We start from the raw sequence: 17,462 nt of genomic DNA on the forward strand, positions 1-17,462 counted from the left end.
AGTTTTAAGCTAGCTTTTCCATTCTCCTCTTTCACTTTCACTGGATGAAGCACAAGCTGGAATTAAGATTCTGGGAGAAATATCAAAAACCTCAGATGTGCAGACTACACCACCCTTATGGCAGAAAGTGAAGAAGAACTAAAGAGCCTCTTGATGAAAGTGAAAGAGGAGAGTGAAAGAAGAAAGTCACTCAGTCATCTCCAAACTTTGCAACCCCATGGACTGTAGCCTGCCAGGCTCTTCTGTCCATGAATTCTCTAGGCCAGAATACTGGAGTGAGTAGCCGTTCCCTTCTCCTGGGGAATCTTCCCAACCCAGGAATGAAACCCAGGTCTCCTGCATTGCAGGTGGATGTTTTTAGCATCTGCACAACCAGGGAAGCCCTTTCAGTTCAGTTCAATTCAGTCGCTCAGTCATGTCTGACTCTTTGCGACCCCATGAATCACAGCACACTAGGCCTCCCTGTCCATCACCAACTCCCGGAGTTCACTCAAACTCATGTCCATTGAGTCGGTGATGCCATCCAGCCATCTTATTTTCTGTCGTCCCCATCTCCTCCCACCCCAATCCTTCCTAGCATCAGACTCTTTTCTAGTGAGTCAACTAGACGCATGAGGTGGCCAAAGTATTGGAGTTTCAGCTTTAGCATCAGTCCTTCCAGTGAACACCCCGGATTGATCTCCTTTAGAATGGACTGGTTGGATCTCCTCCAGTCCAAGCCCTAGACACCATATTAAAAAACAGATATCACTTTGCCAACAAATGTCCATACAGTCAAAGCTATGGTTTTTCCAGTAATTGTATATGGATGTGAGAGTTGGACTATAAAGAAGGCTGAGTGCTGAAGAATTGATGCTTTCAAACTGGTGCAGGAGAAGACTTTTCAGAGTTCGTTGGACTGAAAGGAGATCAAAGCAATCAATCCTAAAAGAAACTAACCCTAAATATTCATTGGAAAGACTGTTACGAAAGCTGAGGTTCCAATACTTTGGCCACTTGATGCAAAGAGCCAACTGTTTGGAAAAGATCAATATGGGATGTGGCAGAGAATGAGATGGTTAGACAACATCACCAACTCAATGGACATGGATTTGACCAAACTCCAGGAGATAGTTCCCTGGTGATTCAGATGGTAAAGAATCTGCCTGCAATGCGGGAGACCTGGGCTACAGTCCGTGGGGTCACAAAGAATTGGACACGACCGAGTGACTAAGCACAGCCCTGTGCATAGTTGTCTTCTCCCTCTCTTTGGGAGATAGTGCATGCCATCCAGCCAAAGAGCCTGACTTGCTGCAGTTCATGGGGTTGCAAAAGTTGGACATGACTTAGTGAGTGACTCAATAACAATAACAACCTTACTCTTGACCCTAATATCCCAGTTAGTCTCATAATCAGTTTAAGTTTTCCAGATAAGAAGCTTAGCAATAGAAAGCAGGACCCTCTTAAACCTTAATCTTAAGACTGAAGGCTGCTGAGAGAGTAGCAAAGTTTTGAGGCTATCTCTGGAAGACAGGAGGCAGAAAGGTAGTCAGCCTTGGGTGGCAGGAGAGAGGATCATGAACTTGATCATGGAAGCTGCTGACAGCCACTGGGGCTCCATTCCTTTGGGGATTTCACTTTGTAATGGCTAAAGTTGAAGTTGCCCACAACTCCCAGCTCACATTTAAAACTTATTTTATGAATCCCAAGTGTGGCCCCACTGCTTGAGTGGTGAAAGCCACACACCTGATGGTAAGATAAAATATGAAATGTGTTTCCTAACCATGGAGAAAGCAATCACATCCGTGATGAGATTAAATTCACTATGGCCTCATCACCTGTAATATAGGATGACACCAGGCTCAGCTGCCAACAACTGATATTAATTATCGAGGCTTGATTGGGGTTAACTGCTTTTGCTTAAGGTTTCAGAATTCTCTAATTTCAGCTGTCTCTGTGATTCAGGACCCTAAATACTTATTAGAAATGACAGGATGTGCTAAATATGATTCTAGAAGGACTCCAGGCATTTCATTAGATAGCATCATCCTTTCCAAGATGTAGTCATATGGGAGTTGTTAAATTTGTATCTGAAATACTTTTATTTCCAATGTGTATCTGTGCTTACAAAAATGGTTCCTTTTCCTGTGTTTCTGAAACTATAATATTATTAGTTACAGAGTATAACTTAATATCTTCTTCATTTTGATAGGTAGAATGACATTATTATTATTAAAAAATACTTCATCCCAATAATATGTTAATATAGCAGTTAAAAACCATTATTTAATAAATATCTTAAATATTTACAAATTTAGTACAGATTCAGTTCAGTTCAGTTCAGTCACTCAGTCGTGTCCAACTCTTTGTGACCCCATGAATCACAGCACGCCAGGCCTCCTTGTCCATCACCAACTCCCAGAGTTCACTCAAACTCATGTCCATCGAGTCGGTGATGCCATCCAGCCATCTCATTCTCTGTTGTCCCCGTCTCCTCCCGCCCCAATCCCTCCCAGCATCAGAGTCTTTTCCAGTGAGTCAGCTCTTCGCATGAGGTGGCCAAAGTATTGGAGTTTCAGCTTTAGCATCAGTACTTCCAATGAACACCCCGGATTGATCTCCTTTAGAATGGACTGGTTGGATCTCCTTGCAGTCCAAGGGACTCTCAGGAGTCTTCTCCAGCACCATAGTTCAAAAACATCAATTCTTCAGCGATCAGCTTTCTTCACAGTCCAACTCTCACATCCATACATGACCACTGGAAAAATCATTACCTTGACTAGATGGACCTTGGTTGGCAAGTAGTGTCTCTGCTTTTTAATATACTATCTAGGTTGGTCATAACTTTCCTTCCAAGGAGTAAGCATCTTTTAATTTCATGCAATCAGCATCCGCAGTGATTTTGGAGCCCAAAAAAACAAAGTCTGACACTGTTTCCACTGTTTTCCCATCTATTTCCCATGAAGTGATGGGACCAGATGCCATGATCTTTGTTTTCTGAATGTTGAGCTTCAAGCAAACTTTTTCACTCTCCTCTTTCACTTTCATCAAGAGACTTTTTAGTTCCTCTTCACTTTCTTCCATAAAGGTTGTGTCATCTGCATATCTGAGGTTATTGATATTTCTCCCAGCAATCTTGATTCCAGCTTGTGCTTCTTCCAACCCAGCGTTCCTCATGACGTACTCTGCATATAAGTTAAATAAGCAGGGTGACAATACACAACCTTGATGTACTCCTTTTCGTATTTGGAACCAGTCTGTTGTTCCATGTCCAGTTCTAACTGTTGCTTCCTGACCTTCATACAGGTTTCTCAAGAGGCAGGTCAGGTGGTCTGGTATCCCCATCTCTTTCAGAATTTTCCACAGTTTATTGTGATCCACACAGTCAAAGGCTTTGGCATAGTCAATGAAGCAGAAAGCAAGAACTCTCTTGCTTTCTCCATGATCCAGCGGATGTTGGCAATTTGATCTCTGGATCCTCTGCCTTTTCTAAAACCTGCTTGAACATCTGGAAGTTCACAGTTCACATAATGCTGAAGCCTGGCTTGGAGAATTTTGAGCATGACTTTACTAGCATGTGAGATGAGTGCAATTGTGCACTAGTTTGAACATTCTTTGACATTGCCTTTCTTTGGGATTGGAATGAAGATTGACATTTTCAAGTCTTGTTACCACTGCTGAGTTTTCCAAATTTACTGGCATGTTGAGCACAGCACTTTCACAGCATCATTTAGGATTTGAAATAGCTCAACTGGAATTCCATCACCTTCACTAGCTTTCTTCATAGTGAAGCTTTCTACAGCTCACTTGACTTCACATACCAAGATGTCTGGCTCTAGGTGAGTGATCACACCATCGTGATTATCTTGGTCGTGAGGATCTTTTTTGTACAGTTCTTCTATGTATTCTTGCCACCTCTTCTTAATATCTTCTGCTTCTGTTCAGTTTAGTTCAGTTCAGTCGCTCAGTCGTGTCCAACTCTTTGCGACCCCATGAACCACAGCACACCAGGCCTCCCTGTCCATCACCAACTCCCGGAGTTTACTCAAACTCATGTCCATCGAGTCGGTGATGCCATCCAGCCATCTCATTCTCTGTCGTCCCCGTCTCTTCCTACTCCCAATCCGTCTCAGCATCAGACTCTTTTCCAGTGAGTCAGCTCAACACATGACGTGGCCAAAGTATTGGAGTTTCAGCTTTAGCATCAGTCCTTCCAATGAACACCCAGGATTGATCTCCTTTAGAATGGACTGGTTGGATCTCTTTGCAGTCCAAGGGACTCTCAAGAGTCTTCTCCAGCACCACAGTTCAAAAGCATCAATTCTTCGGCAATCAGCTTTCTTCACAGTCCAACTCTCACATCCATACATGACCACGGGAAAAACCGTTAGGTCCACAAAATTTCTGTCCTTTATCGAGCCCATCTTTGCATGAAATGTTCCCTTGGAATCTCTAATTTTCTTGAAGAGATTTCTTCTTTTTCCTATTCTGTTGTTTTCCTCTGTTTCTTTGCATTGATCCCTGAGGAAGGCTTTCTTATCTCTCCTTGCTATTCTTTCGAACTCTGCATTCAGATGCTTATATCTTTCCTTTTCTCCTTTGCTTTTCGCTTCTCTTCTTTTCACAGCTATTTGTAAGGCCTCTTCAGACAGCCATTTTGCTTTTTTGCATTTCTTTTTCATGGGGATGGTCTTGGTCCCTGTCTCCTGTGCAATGTCACAAACCTCCATCCATAGTTCATCAGGCACTCTATCTATCAGATCTAGTCCCTTAAATCTATTTCTCACTTCCACTGTATAATCATAAGGTATTTGATTTAGGTCATATCTGAATGGTCTAGTGGTTTTCCCTACTTTCTTCAATTTAAGTCTGAATTTGGCAATAAGGAGTTCATGATCTGAGCCACAGTCAGCTCCTGGTCTTATTTTTGCTAACTGTATAGAGCTTCTCCATCTTTGGCTGTAAAGAATATAATCAATATGATTTCAGTGTTGACCATCTGGTGATGTCCATGTGTAGAGTCTTCTCTTGTGTTGTTGGAAGAGTGTGTTTGCTATGACCAGTGTGTTCTCTTGGTAAAACTCTATTAGCCTTTGCCCTGCTTCATTTCGTTCTCCAAGGCCAAATTTGCCTGTTACTCCAGGTGTTTCTTGACTTCCTACTTTTGCATTCCAGTCCCCTATAATGAAAAGGACATCTTTTTTGGGTGTTAGTTCTAAAAGGTCTTGTAGGTCTTTGCAGAACCATTCAACTGTGGCGTCTTCAGCGTTACTGGTTGGGACATAGGCTTGGATTACTGTAATATTGAATGGTTTGCCTTGGAAACGAACAGAGATCATTCTCTCGTTTTTGAGATTGCGTCCAAGTACTGCATTTAGGACTCTTTTTTTTTTCCTTTTTTTTTAAAATTTTTAATTTATTTATTTTTTATTGGAGGCAAATTATTTTACAATATTATATTGGTTGGTTTTCCCATACATTGACATGAATTCACCCCAGGTGTACATGAGTTCCCCCTCCTGAAGCCCCCTCCCACCTCCCTCCTCCCTTTATCCTTTCTCTGGGTCATCCCCACAAGCCAGCCCCGAGCATCCTGTAACATGCATCGACCCTGAACTGGTGATTCGTTTCACATATGACAATATACATGTTTCAATGCCATTCTCCCAACATCCTACCCTCACCCTCTCCCACAGAGTCCCAAAGACTGTTCTATACATCTGTGTCTCTATTGCTGTCTCGTATATGGGGTTAGCATTTGCATCTCTCTAAATTCCATATATATGCGTTAGTATACTGTATTGGTGTTTTTCTTTCTGGCTTACTTCACTCTGTATAATAGGCTCCAGTTTCATCCACCTCATTAGAACTGATTCAAATGTATTCTTTTTAATGGCTGAATAATACTCCATTGTGTATATGTACCAAAGCTTTCTTATCCATTCATCTGCAGATGGACATCTAGGTTGCTTCCATGTCCTGGCTATTATAAACAGTGCTGCAATGAACATTGGAGTACGTGTGTCTCTTTCAATTCTGGTTTCCTCGGTGTGTATGCCCAGGAGTGCGATTGCTGGATCATATGGCAGTTCTATTTCCAGTTTTTTGAGGAATCTCCACACTGTTCTCCATAGTGGCTGTTCTGTTCTCCATAGTGGCTGTACTAGTTTGCATTCCCACCAACAGTGTAAAGGGTTCCCTTCTCTCCACATCCTCTCCAGCATTTATTGCATGTAGACTTTTGGATAGCAGCCATTCTGACTGGTGTGAAATGGTATCTCATTGTGGTTTTGATTTGCATCTCCCTGATTATGAGGGATGTTGAGCATTTTTACATATGTTTGTTAGCCATCTGTATGTCTTCTTTGGAGAAATGTCTGTTTAGTTCTTTGGCCCACTTTTTGATTGGGTCATTTATTTTTCTGGAATTGAGCTGCAGGAGCTGCTTGTGTATTTTGGAGATTAATCCTTTATCAGTTGCTTCATTTGCTATTATTTTCTCCCATTCTGAAGGCTGTCTTTTCACCTTGCTTATAGTTTCCTTTGCTGTGCAGAAGCTTTTGATTTTAATTAGGTCCCATTTGTTTATTTTTGCTTTTATTTCCAATATTCTGGGAGGTGGGTCTTGGAGGATCCTGCTGTGATTTATGTAGGAGAGTTTTTGCCTACGTTCTCCTCTAGGAGTTTTATAGTTCCTGGTCTTACATTTAGCTCTCTAATCCATTTTGAGTTTATTTTGGTGTATGGTGTTAGGAAGTGTTCTAGTTTCATTCTTTTACAGGTGGCTGACCAGTTTTCCCAGCACCACTTGTTAAAGAGACTGTCTTTTCTCCATTTTATATTCTTGCCTCCTTTGTCAAAGATAAGGTGTCCATAGGCGCGTGGATTTATCTCTGGGCTTTCTATTTTGTTCCATTGATCTATATTTCTGTCTTTATGCCAGTACCATACTGTCTTGATGACTGTGGCTTTGTAGTAGAGCCTGAAGTCTGGCAGGTTAATTCCCCAGTTCCATTTTTCTTCCTCAAGATTGCTTTGGCTATTCAAGGTTTTTTGCATTTCCATACAAATTGTGAGATTATTTGTTCTAGTTCTGGGGAAAATATCGTTGGTAGCTTGATAGGGATTGCATTGAATGTATAAATTACTTTGGGTAGTATACTCATTTTTACAATATTTATTCTTCCAATGCATGAACACAGTCTATTTCTCCGTCTGTTAGTGTCCTCTTTGATTACTTTCAGTAGTGTTTTATAGTTTTCTACGTACAAGTCTTTTGTTTCCTTAGGTAGATATATTCCTAAGTATTTAATTCTTTTCGTTGCAACACTGAATGGAATAGTTTCCTTAATTTCTCTATTTTCTCATCATTAGTGTATAGGAATGCAAGGGATTTCTGTGTGTTGATTTTATATCCTGCAACTTTACTGTAATCATTGATTAGCTCTAGTAGTTTTCTGGTAGAGTCTTTAGGGTTTTCTGTGTAGAGGATCATGTCATCAGCGAACAGTGAAAGTTTTACTTCTTCTTTTCCAATTTGTATTCCTTTTATGTCTTTTTCTGCTCTGATTGCTGTAGCCAAAACTTCCAGAACTATGTTGAATAGTAGTGGTGAGAGTGGGCACCCTTGTCTTATTCCTGACTTTAGGGGAAATGCTTTCAGTTTTTCACCGTTGAGGATAATGTTTGCTATGGGTTTGTCATATATAACTTTTATTATGTTGAGGTTCCGTGTGCGCTTGAGAAAAAGGTGAAATTCATTGTTTTGGGGTGAAATGTCCTATAGATATCTATTAGGTCTAACTGGTCTATTGTATCATTTAAAGTTTGTGTTTCCTTGTTAATTTTCTGTTTAGTTGATCTATCCATAGATGTAAGTGGGGTATTAAAATCTCCCACTATTATTGCATTTTCATTAATTTCCACTTTCATACTTGTTAGTAATTGTCTTACATATTGTGATGCTCCTATGATGGGTGCATAAATATTTATAATTGTTATATCTTCATCTTAGATTGATCCTTTGATCATTATGTAGTTTCCTTCTTTGTCTCTTTTCACAGCCTTTGTTTTAAAGTCTATTTTATCTGATATGAGTATTGCTACTCCTGCTTTCTTTTGGTCTCTATTTGCGTAGAATATCTTTTTCCAGTCCTTCACTTTCAGTCTGTATGTGTCCCTCATTTTGAGGTGGGTCTCTTGCAGACAACATATATGGGGGTCTTGTTTTTGTATCCATTCAGCCAGCCTTTGTCTTTATGTTGGGGCATTCAACCCATTTACGTTTAAGCTAATTATTGATAAGTACGATCCCATAGCCATTTTCTTTATTGCTTTGGGTTCGAGTTTATATACCCTTTCTGTGTTTCCTGTCTAGAAAAGATCCTTTAGCATTTGTTGGAGAGCTGGTTTGGTGATGCTGAATTCTCTCAGCTTTTGCTTGTCTGTAAAGCTTTTGATTTCTCCTTCATATTTGAATGAGATCCTTGCTGGGTACAGTAGTCTGGGCTGTAGGTTATTTTCTTTCATCACTTTAAGTATGTCTTGCCATTCCCTCCTGGCCTGAAGAGTTTCTGTTGAAAGATCAACTGTTATCCTTATGGGAATCCCCTTGTGTGTTATTTGCTGTTTTTCCCTTGCTGCTTTTAATATTTGTTCTTTGTGTTTGATCTTTGTTAATTTGATTAATATGTGTCTTGGAGTATTTCGCCTTGGGTTTATCCTGTTGGGGACTCTCTGGGTTTCTTGGACTTGGGTGATTATTTCTTTCCCTGTTTTAGGGACGTTTTCAACTATTATCTCAAGTATTCTCTCATGGTCTTTCTTTTTGTCTTCTTCTTCTGGGACTCCTATGATTCAAATGTTGGAGCGTTTAACATTGTCCCAGAGGTCTCTAATATTGTCCTCATTTCTTTTAATTCATTTTTCTTTTTTCCTCTCTGTTTCATTTATTTCTACAATTCTATCTTCTAGCTCACTTATCCTGTCTTCTGCCTCTGTTATTCTACTGTTTGTTCCCTCCAGAGTGTTTCTGATCTCATCTATTGCATTATTCATTGTATATGGTCTCTTTTTTATTCCTCTAAGTCCTTATTAAACATTTCTTCCATCTTCTCAATCCTTTTCTCCAGGTTATTTATCCGTAATTCCATTTTGCTTTCAAGATTTTGAATCATTTTCACAACCAAAATTCGAAATTCTTTATCAGATAGATTCCCTATATCTTCCTCTTTTGTTTGTGTTGGTGGGCATTTATCTTGTTCCTTTACTTGCTGGGTATTTCTCTGTCTCTTCATCTTGCTTATATTGCTTTGCTTGGGGTGGCCTTTCCCTCTTCTGGCCATTTGTGGAGTTCTCTTTATTATGTAGTTTCCTCGCTGTGTGTGGGGTTGGACGGGTGACTTGTCAAGGTTTCCTGGTTATGGAAGCTTGTGTCGGTGTTCTGGTGGGTGGAGCTGGATTTCTTCTCTCTGGAGTGCAATGTAGTGTCCAGTAATGAGTTATGAGATGTCAGTGGGTTTGGAATGACTTTGGGCAGCCTGTATATTGAAGCTCAGGACTGGTTTCCTATGTTGCTGGAGAATTTGTGTGGTATGTCTTGCTCTGGAACTTGTTGACCCTTGGGTGGTGCTTGGTTTTAGTGTAGGTATGGAGACGTTTGATGAGCTCCTATCGATTAATGTTCCCTGGAGTCAGGAGTTCTCTGGTGTTCTCAGGATTCTGGCTTAAGCCTCTTGCCTCTGGTTTTTGGTCTTATTCTTGGAGTAGCCTCTAGACTACTCTATCAGTCATTTCCAAGGTGGTTCCCTCTGTTTTAGCTTCTGTTTGCTGATCTCTTCCATGTCTAATTTCCACCCTGATACTAGGGGGTGGGTGGACACTTTTTAAGGCTCAGTTGTTCAGTCTTGTTCTGGGAAGGGAGGAACGCTGCAGATGAATATCTCAGGCGTCTGTGGGGAGTGCTCGCAGCGTCTCGGTCACACTGGGTTTGCCCCCGCTTGCAGCGCGTGTGCTGTCCCAGTCTACACTGCACAGTCTCCAGGTTGCTCTGCTGGGAACTGTCCGAGGCCGGCGCCGGGTTGTATGCACTTCCCAGGTCTGAGCGGCTCAAGTTCAGGTTCTCGGGTACTCCACAAAGGTGCAGACTTGGTTGGGCCTGCGTTTTGTGCCTTCCCCGGTCCGAGCAGCTCAGGGAACCAGGTGTTTGGTGAGCTCAGTGCCTGCAACTTATCGTCTCCCCAGTCCCTACCACTCGGTTTTCTGGGTGTACAACCGGTGCACCTTCTCAGGGGGATATTGACCAGCCCGAGGCCAAGAAGTCCTGATTAGCAACAAGCCTGCCTGCAGTTTGTATCGGATGCCTTTCTGGGGCCACAGTTGCCCGCTCCGGCTCTGGCTGCGCTCCCTGCCTGTCTTGGCGGGGGATGGGGGATGGGCCAACTGCAGCCAGCTCGCTCTGCTCAGCCCTTTGTTCTGTGAGCCGGGCTGGCGGAGTCTTAGGTTAGAGCTTTCCGCCTTTTCATGGGGACGCTATCCTAGTCTGCTTTGCTATCCCCAGTTCTCTCAGATTGTTCTTGGGGCATTTAAGCCCAGTCCTCTCTCTAACCAGTTCAGCCGGCTCCTCCCTGCCCAGCCCCTGCTTGCTAATGGTGTATGCAGGCGTCTGTGCTGCTTCTCCGCTGGGAGTTACCATTTGGTGGGTAATCTCCTTTCGAAGACAATGGGCTGCTTTTCTGGATGCCTGATGTCCTCTGCCAGCGTTCAGAAGTTGTTTTGTGGACTTTATTCCATGTTCAAATGTTCTTTTGATGAATTTGTGGGGGAAAGAGTGGTCTCACCATCCTATTCCTCCGCCATCTTGTTCCTTCTCCCAGACTCTTTTGTTGACCATGATGGCTACTCCATTTCTTCTAAGGGATTCCTGCCCACAGTAGTAGATATAATGGTTATCTGAGTTAAATTCACCCATTACTTATTTTTCCTCACTATCACAACACATAATAAAATTTATATCTAGGAACAAATATATATTTGTAATTTGTAATTAACTACATTGTGAAAAGCCAAAAAATAAGCAAAGGTAAAAGTAAAAAACTACTTAATAAAATTACTTCATTACATAGAACATAGTATATTGTTAAAGCATATTGAGCTAGTCTTCAAATATAAATTTACATATGTATTAAATCACATAGTAAAAACCAGAAGTGTTTTGATTTTATAACAGGCTAATCTTATTTACAAATAGTTTATTGAGGACACCTTAAAGAGTGAACTAATTCCAGCATAGTTGTTGCAAGTAAGATCAAAGTTTACTTGTAAATTAATCCATTTCTATAATGCACAGACTTGTGTCCTAAAAGTTTTTCAGAGATCTTAAAGTGATGATAAAAAATATTGGCTTCAATACAATCAGGGAAACAAAATAAACTCAGAGGCCATTAAGATAGACTACTCACCATCAGAAACATGATGTATTGGGGTCACAAAGAGTCAAACACGACTTAACTACTAAACAACAGGAAATCTGAAAGAATTTATCAATATGTGTCTTTTCCTCCATGGACCCTGGTATTTTTTCCTCACCAATTTTCCCCCACAGCTATGAAAAGAAAGATAAACATATATTTTTCTCTGTATAAATTCTTCCCCATTGGTTTTTAGCTGTATTGTAGGACATTTTATACACTTGAATGGCACAATGAAGTGAAAAAGTCCAGAAGGGTTATTTCATGTTTCTTGCTGTATTTAAAGGCATTTCATATAGAATTTCCATTTTTATTATAAAATTTTAATCCAAAAGGTAAGTTTAGAATATTTTGGTACTGTGGTTAATATACATATATATATACACAATATATATAAATATTTATTATATAAATATAATATATAAATTCACATCCTGGTGGTCTCCAGGAGTAGAGGGAGGGATAAATTAAATCAATATGCTTTAATTTAAATTTAATATTTAAATTAAATAAATATTTAATTTATTAATATAATAAATTTATTTATTATATAAATATATATATATAATTTACCATCTTAACTATTTTTAAGATTATAGTAAAATAGTGTTAACTATATGCACATTGTAACACACTCTGGAATTTTTCATCTAATGAAACATAAATGATATACCCACTGAAATTTTGTTTTATTTTCTATTTTTTAAAATTAGTGAACATCTTAATAAGGGTGATCCCTGCTTCTGCTTTATTGACTATGCCAAAGCCTTTGACTATGTGGATCACAACAAACTGGAAAATTCTTAAAGAGATGGGACTACCAGACCACCTGACCTGCCTCTTGAGAAATATGTATGCAGGTCAGGAAACAATAGTTAGAACTGGACATGGAACAGCAGAATAGTTCCAAATAGGGAAAGGAGTACATCAAAGCTGTATATTGTCACCCTGCTTATTTAACTGATGTACTCATATGCAGAGTACATCATGAGAAATGCTGGGCTGGATGAAGAACAAGATGGTATCAAGATTGATGGGAAAAATATCAGATATGCAGATGATACCACCCTTATGGCAGAAAGTGAAGAACTAAAGAGCCTCTTGATGAAAGTGAAAGAGGAGCATGAAAAAGTTGGCTTAAAAGTCAACATTCAGAAAACTAAGATCATGGCATCCAGTCCCATCACATCATGGCAAATAGATGGGAAAACAGTGGAAACAGTGACAGATTTTATTTTGGGGGGCTCCAAAATCACCACAGATGGTGACTGCAGCCATGAAATTAAAAGATGCTTGCTCCTTGGAAGAAAAGTTATGACAAATCTAGACAGCATAATGAAAAGCAGAGACCTTACTTTGCCAACAAAGGTCCATCTAGTCAAAGCTATGTTTTTTCCAGTAGTCATGTATGGATGTGAAAATTGGACTATAAAGAAAGTTGAGCGCAGAAGAACTGATGTTTTAGAACTGTGGTGTTGGAGAAGATTCTTGATAGTCCCTTGGACTGCAAGGGGATCCAACCAGTCCATCCTAAAGGAAATAAATTCTGAATATTCATTGGACGGACTGATCTGAACCTGAAACTCCAGTACTTTGGCCACCTGATGCGAAGCACTGACTCATTTGAAAAGACCCTGATGCTGGGAAAGATTAAAGGAAGGAGGAGAAGGAAGCTACAGAGGATGAGATGGTTGGATGGCATCACCAACTGAATGGACATGACTTTGAGTAAACTCTGGGAGTTGGTGATGGACAGGGAGGCCTGGCATGCTGCAGTCCATGGGGTTGCAAAAAGTCGAACATGACTGAGCGACTGAACTGACTGACTGACTAATAGGTGTGAGGTGATATCTCATTGTGATTTTTATTTGCATTTCCTTGATGATAAGTACTATTGAGCATTTTTTTCATGTACTTGTTATCCATTTGTATACCATCTTTGGAGAAATGTCTATTTAAATCTCTCACTCATTTTTAATTAGTTATTTGTTTTGTTGCTGTTGAGTTGTGAGTTTTGTATACATTCAGGATATTGACCTCTGACCAGATACATAGTTTGCAAATATTTCCTCTGATTCTGTAGGTTACCTTTTCACTCTGTTGAATGTTTTCTTTGCAGCACTGAAGGTTTTTAGTTTAGAGTAGTGTCATTTACGGAGAAGGCAATGGCAAGCCACTCCAGTACTCTTGCCTGGAAAATCCCATGGATGGAGGAGCCTGGTAGGCTGCAGTCCGTGGGGTCGCTACGAGTCGGACACGACTGAACGACTTCACTTTCACTTTTCACTTTCACACTTTGGAGAAGGAAATGGCAACCCACTCCAGTGTTCTTGCCTGGAGAATCCCAGGGACGGGGGAGCCTGGTGGGCTGCCATCTATGGGATCGCACAGAGTCGGACACGACTGAAGTGACTTAGCAGCAGCAGCAGCAGTGTCATTTAACTATTCATCGTTTTATTGCTTTTGCTTTGCTATCACATCCAAGAAAGCACTACCAAATTCATTGTCATGAATTTTTCTCCTGTGCTTTCTTCTAGTAGCTTTATAGTTTCAGATTTAAATGTTTAGGTCTTTCATCCACTTTGACTTCTTTTATTCTATGTGTGAAAAAGGTTTCAACTCCATACATGTGGATATCCAATTTTCCAAATGCCATTTTTGAGGAAAATTCCTTTACCCCACAGTGTGGCCTTAGGACACTTGTGAAAGATCAATTAAAATATATATGAGGATTTATTCCTGGATGCTCTATTCTGTTTCATTTTTCTCTGAGCCTGATTTTATGCCAGTGCAATACTGTTTTCATTTTGTAGCTTTGTAATAGGTTTTGAAATCACGGTGTGTGAGGCCTCCAACTTTACTTTTCTTTATCAAGGTTGCTTTGGTTACTGGTATTCTTTGATATTTCATATGAATTTTAGTATGATTTTTCCATTTCTTCTAAAAAGTCTATTGAAATTAATGGTATTACATTTGCTGCATGCTATGGGTATTATGGGCATTTTAACAGTATGAAACCATTCAATACCTGGATGCAGGATGACTTTCCATTTATTTGTATGTAATTTCTTTCAGCTACGTTTTGTGTTTTCCAGTATACAAGTCTTTTGCCTTCTTGATTAAGACTATTCTTAAGTATTTTATCATTTTTGATGCTAGTATTAGTGGGATTATTTTCTCAATTTCATTTTAGGTTGTTCATTGCTAATGTATACAAATACAGTTAATTTTTGTGTGTTTATTTTTGTATACTGCAACTTTGCTGCATTTGTTTATTAGATTTAAGTTTTTTTGTGAAATCTTTAGGGTTCTATACATATAAAGTCAAGTCACCTGTGAATAGCGATAACTTTGCTTCTTAGTTCTTGCTTTCCAATACAGATGTCTTCTATTTCCTTTTCTTGCCTATTTGCTCAGGTTAGTACTTCTAGTACAAGTTTAAAACATTCAAGAGTATATAGTATGACTCATTTCTTACAGAATGCCAATACTTCTCTCATATTAGTGGGTGTGAGCTCTGAGTTGCTCTTCTATTTGGAGGGATTCATGTCCAGTAATCACCCACTCCAGTGTTCTTGCCTGGAGAATCCCAGGGACGGGGAGCCTGGTGGGCTGCCGTCTATGGTGTCACACAGAGTTGGACACAACTGAAGCGACTTAGCAGCAACAGCAGCATGCCCAGTAATCAGTGGTGTGGGGGGGCATAGTGATAATGATATTATTAATTTACTGTTTTTATTTTACAGATTACAACTCTTTATGTAATTCCACTTTACTCAGTGACATACTTTTCAAAATGGAGGTATTATTGTTGTCAGTGTTTCTACAATGAACTGAAAACAATTGCCCCAAATCAACTAATGAGACTTCTGCTCTTATTAAAACATAGACAACAGAGAAAGACAAATATTTACATGATTTCATTTATATATGGAATCTAAAAAAAAAAAATGATCAAAGTAAAAGCTCATAGAGAAAGAGAGCAAACTGGTGGTTACCAGAGGAGAAGGGGATGGGGAAAGAAATGGGTGAAGGGGGTTAAATTGTATAAATAATGATGGATGGTAACTAGATTTATTGTGGTGATCACTTTGTAGTGTATACAAATACTAATTTATTATATTGTATACCTGAAATAAAATGTGATGTACAATAACAATACAATGCTAATATAATGTACATAACAATTTTACCTCAGTTAAAAAAAATAAAGAGAAAAAGAAGCTTCATGTAGGCTTTCAGGAAAGGGAAAAAAAAGACAATAAAATGTAAAATGCAAAGCTTATTTTCTGAGAATAAAAGAACAAGCTATGAGATTCACTGTACTTGAAACCTGAGAATTATTTATAAGCAATCTAGTTTTGAAAAAAATTTTGAGTCGTATTTCACTTTAAGTACAAAGTCCTTGACTGTCCCCTCTCTCTTGTATTCAATATGCCACTATCATAAAGTGATTAATCTCAGGATGACTTTGTTGAATGCTAGAGTGACCTTATTAAGTCATCCAACAAAGAGGAATAGTTTTTTACTGGAAAATTTCCATGTTGTCAACATAGTTTATCAGAGCTGACAACGTACATGGAATTTCTTGCAGCTTTGGAAGTTTTCTCTTCCATGTAGACCTATCTTCATTTAAGAAGACTGAGAAATGCCTGATTTGTGTGCAAAACCACACAAGTTAAATCTTCTTGGTTGGAGAACATTGTGCTGAGGACTGGGACAAAAAGGAAACAAATGTAAATGCTAAGACCTCATAATCAAGTCAAGTCTCAGACGCATCAACCCTTGAGTAAAATACATTGTCAAACCACATACAATAAGAGGCCCAATATCTTCATTTCCTCTCACTGCCATTTCATTCACACATCCTTTTTTAGCTCTGTGAAATGTTCCTTCCTTTTATTCATCATTAGACTCATTCGAACTCATCCTTTGAGACCCTACTCAGATGAAATCTCCATAGGTATGTTTTATTCTTCTTCCCAGTCAGGAAGGATGTTGCTCCCACAGCATCTTGCTGTTATATATACATCACAGCAAGATTAGATTTATTATGTGATAGTCTACAAGGCTGAAATTTTTTAATGTGGGTGATAACATTTCCTTATGCATCTTCCCCTAAGCCTGACCATAGTAAATAATTAAAGGTTGACTACATACAAGAAACACAAAGTCAAAAGTGCAAGAAAACACCAAAGTGAAAATAGCTTATTTTGATTCTATTGGAGGTGATGGAATATACTCAGGAAAGCTGCCTGACAGTGAAAATATTTGAGCCAGATCTTTTAGAAAAGGAAGAAAAAAAAAATAAAGGCATGTCTGGGGAAAAGAACTTTTGGATCGATTACACAGATTCTAAATAGAAAAGTTACAGAAATCTCTACTTATGCATTTCTTATAGCCTTGTTCTCTTATTTTAATCTACTCTCTAAAATCTCCTCTCTGCTTTTTGAACATATTTACCTATTATAGTTTCTAAATTCACTGTATCATTTGACTCAATATATTTGTTTTCTTTTCTCTCCCATTCACTTGATCACTTGCAGTAAAAGGGGATTTGTAATAGGTTTGACAAAATGCTTTGTTTCCATTTAAAATGATTTGAAAAATGGGTCAGAGTGAGAAATAGTCAGGTATTGGAAAAACTTCATAGTAGAACTCTTGGTGTAACAAGGAACACACTTAGACTCCATATCGGATCAGTCCCTTTAGCTCTAACCCTTGTGCTCTGTTGCCTGGGCTTAGTCACGCTGCCTCTGACCTTCTGTACAACAACATTGCTACAGTCTGAAATACACAGAATAGCCCATTATCAAGGCTCTGCCTTCCAGGCTTGACCTTGTGGATGAAAAATTGTCACTGTTCATCTCCCTCTACAAGGATGAGTTCAGTAGCCACTGCAGCTGTCAACCTTCAACATCCCCTGAAAGGAGTTCAAGATGGAGATCAGGAATCAGGCATCTGTGCTCTGGGAAAACTAGAAGAACAGGGCTTCTTGTATCTTCTCACATCTAG

Source organism: Moschus berezovskii, chromosome 19 (genome assembly GCF_049115385.1).
Source record: "Moschus berezovskii isolate FMDL1 chromosome 19, NW_MosBer_1.0, whole genome shotgun sequence".
Classification (NCBI taxonomy): Eukaryota; Metazoa; Chordata; class Mammalia; order Artiodactyla; family Moschidae; genus Moschus; species Moschus berezovskii.